Genomic DNA, 6,864 nt, shown 5'->3' with positions numbered 1-6,864 from the left:
GGTTTAGCACACATTCAAAAATGGATTAGACCCGGTCCTTCCCTACTTCTACAACATAACTGACTTTAGGTATCACATCTACACACACTCACTTTGTAATGGAACTAGTCTAATTTGCATGAGCATGAGCAGGGCATCAACAGGTTGCCATGTATTTAGGACTTTCATCCTCATGCTCCTCTTTTTCCTCTTCCTTTTGTCCCGGCCTGGGATGCACAGAGGTCTCAGTGTCAAATGTGCACAGTGGTTAACAGGAGGCACCGCTGTACAAGCATCAATGGAAACACTGACATATCTAACCCATGGCTGCTGAAAGCTCAGAGACCGCTCTCGACGTTTGTCTGACAGCTAAGTCGATGTGAAATACAGAACAAAAACACACCTCTGCTTTTCACATTAAAGCTGCTGAGCGTTAACACTGAGGGCCAATTCATACTGTGTATGTTGCAGTGCTGGCGAGTTACGTTATGCTCTTTGAACTCATAATGGGTGCATTATTCTTGGACAAGTTGCTCTCCGGACAAGATTTTGATTGAGCAACACGGTGTGCCAGCAGTATATGCATGTGTTTGAGTTGTGTGTGTGTGTGTGTGTTGTTCCCCAGAGTGACTAATGGTTTCAGCAGCACAGTTCCTGTGGCCTGTGGCTTGACAGACAGACAGGTGTGTGTGTGTGTGTGTGTGTGTGTGTGTGTGTGTGTGTGTGTGTGAAAGAGATGTAGTACTCACGTCCAGGTGTGGTGGGATGTATGCAGAGTCCATGGTTTATCCTTGAGCTCCAGTGTTACGATCCCTCGGCTCTCGCTCCCTCTCCTTTGGACAGAATGGGCAAAGTGGACTATTTACCTCTTCTTTTTTTTTTTTTTTTTACCTCTCTCAAGGTAACCTGTGTCTGTCTCTTCTATGTCTCCTATGTACATGGGCTGTCGGTAATGCTGCTCTCTCCATGTTTTTCTCCCCTGACTGCTTCCTCACTCAGCTTCTCATCCTGTTGTCAGTGTCAGATAAGCAAACTCTTAAAAACATCCACCGGCTTCCCCTCTGCCTGCCTGACCTCTGCAAGTAGGCAACTCCCTTTCCCAGTTGCCTGCACTGGATGTTTAAAACACACTAGTGTTGCTGCAGTGCATATGGAAGCTGCAGGAGGAAAATTTGTTGTGTCTGTCTGTCTGCCTGCACTGTATCACTGGCAAAAACTCTCTCTAGTTCCTAAACCTCCTTACTATGTCTCTCTCCCTTCCTCTTCACTCTGTCCCTCCTTTTTGTATCTCCTCCCCTTTTCCTCTCCCTCTCTCTCTCTCTCTCACACACACACACACACACACACACACACACACACACACACACACACAGCTGGTAAACTAAGTTTAACTCTAATTGACTTGCCTGGCCACTAAGATCCTCCCAAATAGTGATGTCACTAAGACCGGCCCCAGTACATTTACAGGCTGTTATCTCTCTCTCTCTCTCTCTCTCTGTCACACTTACACACATTTGCAAACAAGCAAATAAACATGAGTAGAAACATTCTCACACACACACACACACACACACACACACAATCGTGTTAAAACCAAACCAAACACTTAAACAGACAAGGATGGACTGAAACACACATGCACACATGCATACGACGAGGTCAGTACACAGAAGCAGACCGATTATTTTCTACAATTTTGCCTTTAACAAACTCACCTGCTGCTTTTCGTTGGTACCATTTTACGTTTTGGCCAACATGCTCGCAGGCTATCGCTTCGACATTATAAATACGAGGCCCCATAACACTGAATGAGAGCACACAGAGTCAGTTACAGGAGAAAGGTATGAATGGATGACTCACAACAGCTGTCATGAAGTCACCACAGTTGAGTTTTGTGATTGGATGGAAGTAAACGTTGAGGTAAAAAAAAAAGAAAAAGCTGTACTTCTCCACTACGGGTTGAAGCAAGGTGCATCCGTCCTTCCAGCGCTGAGTGGGTGGCGAGGGTAAATTTGTATTCATGGGGTGGGCCCATGAGAAAACGTCTCTTTAGGATGCATCGTCTCACATATTAGATCTCATCTGGAGAATCACTTGCCCACGTCCCTCTGCTCCTCCTCCCTGTCCCCTCCACTTGCTCTTCCTGTCCACTGTCGTACAAACACACAAAAAAAAAAACTAATCCACAGACCTCATTCATCCCTGAGGCTGAGTGATTGTTCCAACGCAGAGCAACTTCACACACACATGCACGCACGCACGCACGCACACAGTACATTTCACAACTGAATCCAAACTTAACTGAAACAGCTAATCTACACAGACTTTCACAATCACATCAATAAATCGTCTGTCTGGGAGGTATAGTGATTACTGAGTGACCTTCAGCAAACATCCACCATGAGTCCTCCAGTAAAGCACTGAAATCCAAACAAAGCCCACCACCAACCTACTATCAGTGTATCAGCTCTCAGACGATACTGTCCATTGTCACTTGTAAAATCTGTGGTAAAAGTAGAAATAGTTCTGCATTTAGTTCTACATTTTCTGAAATCTACTTTCTTGCAGAGATAGATGTTGGTGAAGATCCCTATCACCTTGTCTGTAAGTACAGAGCCGGGAGAAGATCAGCTTAGCTTAGCATAAAAAAGGAGAGAAGCAGTGGGAAACCGCTAGGATAGCACCCTACTGTTCGCCAAGAAGAATTCACAGCATGTAATTCCCCCTAAAACCACAAAGAGTTTTCCTCACAATGTTACTTGAACTATTTCTTTTAGTGAACTAGGAGTTAGAAACCTACAAATGTAAAATGTTGCATTATTGTTGGTCACTCTGTAGCCATTAAAACGATTACACATCCTGTCTATTTTCATTACTGACAAATAGCGTCAGGGACAAAGACCAGGTCATGCTTTTAATCTAGTTTCCATTGCCTACCTACAGTATATACGTGTATCTGACCCGCTTCCCCTTCTGTCTTTCTTTTTTTTTCCCATCCATCCAGTTCTCAACCAAAGCTCCCATTCTTTTTCGTCTTGTCCTTCTCTGTCATTAAGGGAACCAAAAGTTGGGGACAATGAAGCCACCAAGCCCAGGGTTATTATCATCAATTCCTATTTAACCCCCCATCCATCCCCTTGTGCTCTACTCCATTTAACGCCACTTCCATTAAACTACCTGTTGTTCCAATTAACTAAGTTGCTCAACAAAATGACGTGGTCTGTGTCAGGTAACTGACCATTCTCCAAAAGCATACCCTTAAGTTTGTAGATTGATTTCCTAACTTCAAGGCAGCTATTGTTTTAATTGATTTCAGATTACAGTGAAAACCAAACTACAGACTCAAATCTTGCTAGATACATTAATAATCAATCACAGTTACTATTAAGTAGCTATCTTGTTTTTTGTTCAATGTTGAGCTGGGGCTGTTTTGAAACTATTCTTTGCTGATATTTGAGAGTTAAAAAACATGCATGAGTTACAGTCTTTTGTCCATGAGATCAAACACAGAAGACAAACATGGACACCATGAAGCATTGTGTGAATTTGATCAGGAAGATGTAAGAGCTTCTCACAAACCCTTGAACGCACCACCGGGGAGAGTTTTACAGTAAGTATGGTCCCTGTTTGCATCTAAAGTACCATAACATAAAACAAAAGCAATGCAAATGGTGATGGATTGCATAACTCAAGCAAGTTTTGTCCCTTCAAGTGGTTTTCATACTGCATGAGCTGAAACCAACAGCTGCATAGAGGGTAATAAAATATGTCATATATAACAAATAGTCAGCAGAAATGTAAAACATATACATGCATTTTAGAAAGCCTGTTAAATCTCAGTGACCCACAGGTGGGCCAGTCATTACAAGCTCATGTTGAGCAGCCAAACTTTAAACTCAAGTTTCCAAAGATATCAAATGTGTCAGGTTAACTTTTGGGGAAACATGTATGAGTTATGCGGATAAAGAACATCTCCATTTGATGGGTTTGAATATTTCATTTGTTGTAACCATCATATAGCTGGAACAATCTGATAGAGAATGTATATACGAAACTTTAAGTGTACCCCACTTTCTTTAAGTATTGTATGAGAGATGATTTTTTTTACAACCTTCAAGCCATTCTTAGAGGGACAAAAAAGGACTAACATGCTAAATTCAACATGGGCCTTTAAAAGTATAAATAGGAGTAGGCTATTTGTTCCATACGCATGGTTAACGGCCTATATGCATACAGGGTTCAGACACCATAGCTGAGCCACAGCTCTGGCTTCTCCAAATGAGCAGTAATTCCAGCCTCCAGGTTTCCCATCCTCTGGAAAAGCCGTCGGCTGCCTGTCCCACTGACTTCCGACGGGGGTGGAGAGAGACTTTTAAAGTAATACCTCACCGCCCTCTTAACAAGCCATCCATCCGTCCTGCATCCCAGTGTTCCCACCTCCATACCGCTCCATCCCTTAATGGACCCAGAGAGCTAGGCCTCATAAGGAGAGGAAGAGGAGTGAGGGGGGAGGGGGAGGGGGGTGTTTGGACATATTCCCTCTAAATCTGGATAGAAAGGTGACTTGGCTTCAGAAAGAGCAGTAACAGCTGTAAACACACATGCCTGCATAAGTGTGTTCGTGTGTGAAGTAAATGCTTCTAAGGTGATTATGAGGTTCTTTATCCCTTTAATAAAAGCCCCAAAAAATCCACATTATCTGTGAAAAGCACTCAATGAAACTTAGTGTTGATTGTCACCCAAAAGGTAAGCAAGTGTTTAAATAATGTCCGGGAATTAGACGGTCACAATTATCTACAAGATGTGCATCTAAACATATGTTTACATGGTCAAGTAATCTGTCTGCAATAGTGATGTACTTGCTGTTTTAACTTTATGCAGTGAGGGTGATATAAATAAAACGTCTGTGTATAATCTTTTTATTTTACTATGTCATTGAAAAGAAAAAAAGTTCGGCAACAGATAGAAAGTCAGAACAGGCATCCAAGTCCAAAGCAGCACTTCAGCTGGAATGAGTTTTAGGCCTAAAGGGAAGGTGTGTATACCGAGGAGCTGATGAGGGAATTGGGATCGGGGGCAGGTAATGTACACACTGGGGAATGCTGGCCAGTCGGGGAAGGTCAGGCTCTGAAATGACAGAAGATGCTTAACAATGGACAGAGCAAGATGCAAAAAAGGTTGGTTTGTGACTTTCACTAGTAAGGACTAAATTTCACATCAACAACAGAGGCCAATAATGGCAGTCATACTGCCAGAAGTTTGTTTTCACAGAAATTATCTTTTATTTGATATGCAGTACAAAAGTAAAAGTTTCCTGAAAAGTTTTCAGGAAAACGTGTTTGATTTTTCTTCTTCTCTCGATTAGACTCAATAATGGTTAAATCACACTATGTATAATATGAAAGGGGTTTAACACGCAAGGAAGTATTACCCAACTCTGCAGTTCACCATCAGCTCTACAGTGTGTTTAATGTATTTGAGCTAATTGTTCGGGTTTCCTGGCCCACAACTTCACTCTTACTACTCTGCATCATTTTTCTGCAGCAGACAACTGTTTTCAGAAAAACTATTCCAAAACCCAACTTTCCACAACTTACCCGAGTGGCAGACAGACAAAGTTAGTAACTAGCCAATGATAGAAGCGGAACACTTGGCAGCTAAAGAGACAGATCTTTCTCTCAGGAGTTAAATGTAAGAGATATCAAATGCAGAGACCCAGATTTAATGGGGACCAGAAACTGCTATACAAAAAATAGTTTATTAACATCATATTGTCAGGACAAGGATGTGTAACCACTACGTAATCCATCAAAAACTCAACATATAAAACTAATGCTGGATGGGGTGGATCTGCACTAAAAGATGGACAAATGTGGAGTTAAGCTCCAACACAATAATTTCACAAAACATGGAGACAATTTGTAGATAAATTCAACACGGCACACCAGCCACTTCAAACAGTTTTACACACTCTAATTGCCTACTCAGTGTCACAAACCACACGGCCATGACAAAAAAAGGAAATGCACACAACAAAGCTAATTAATACATTATTTATTAGTTTAAATCATGAAGCAAAAATAAGCTCAAACTAACAGTGGGATGTGTAATTAATAAGTTCAGCAATATGAGTGGGTGCATGAGTGAAATAATGCATGTGAAGTGTTGTATGGTATGGTGCAGCAACCGAGGCCAGCATGCCAGTGTGCCAGCGAGGAGAACTGAATCCAAGAGGTCTTTTAAAACGTTAATTAACCAACAGAGCACAGCTGTTGCCAATTAACGAGCCCAGGATCTGCCACTCTACTAACGACCCTCTGCCACGCCCACGTCATACCCGATGAGAGTCTAGTCCAAGGGGGTAAGCCTCTCCTCTCTAAGCGAAGTTCCCTGTGGCGCCATTTTGATGCTACTAAGCCATCACCTGCCTATAGCATTCCATTGACTGCCGTTCATTTTGGCGCCACTTTGACAGTGATTAACTTTAAAGTGTTTAAAGACTCTATTTGTACGATGTTTATTTCTAAAGAAACACAACAATGTATAAAAGGCTCCATTACCTTGTGGCTCATGTTACGGCTCCATAGCAGACGTTTTTGTAAAAATAGGCTAATGATTGTGTCATAACCATGTGGAGGAATCACCGTATAATACAGGGTACGCTTGCAGGGCAGTTTGGACTTAGCTGGAATTAGCTGTTTAGGTTTAATTACAAATGTTAACTAGTATTTTAGTTAGCAAAAATTAGCCTACGCCTATGTTATCTCCTAACATACGTATACCTACGCTCTCCGTCTCTGCAAGATTGGGAATGACTGAGATTTCTCTTGGCCCAGCTACCAGAAGACTTACATCTTTCAGACAGGTTGCTCACGTCACATCTAC

The 6,864-nt window shown here is 42.1% G+C and overlaps 1 protein-coding gene and 1 long non-coding RNA gene across 2 annotated transcripts in view; one reads left to right on the top strand and one right to left on the bottom strand.

Annotated features, from left to right (window-relative positions):
• LOC116684400 (uncharacterized) overlaps positions 1–695 on the top strand; it is an 8,238-nt gene extending 7,543 nt beyond the window's left edge. Inside the window, exon 2 of the long non-coding RNA XR_004330781.1 lies at positions 663–695. This is a non-coding gene — a long non-coding RNA (uncharacterized LOC116684400). The remainder of the gene's footprint in view (positions 1–662) is intronic.
• Positions 1–1,254, bottom strand: part of bmp16 (bone morphogenetic protein 16) — an 8,411-nt gene extending 7,157 nt beyond the window's left edge. The window contains exon 1 of the mRNA XM_032510091.1: positions 729–1,254. The gene's annotated coding sequence lies outside the window, so the exon portion shown is untranslated. The remainder of the gene's footprint in view (positions 1–728) is intronic.
• Between the last annotated feature and the right edge of the window lie 5,610 nt (positions 1,255–6,864).

Source organism: Etheostoma spectabile, chromosome 3 (assembly GCF_008692095.1).
Source record: "Etheostoma spectabile isolate EspeVRDwgs_2016 chromosome 3, UIUC_Espe_1.0, whole genome shotgun sequence".
NCBI lineage: Eukaryota > Metazoa > Chordata > Actinopteri > Perciformes > Percidae > Etheostoma > Etheostoma spectabile.
Note: the sequence above shows the minus strand (reverse complement) of the source record. Positions and strands in the feature narration are given on the sequence as shown.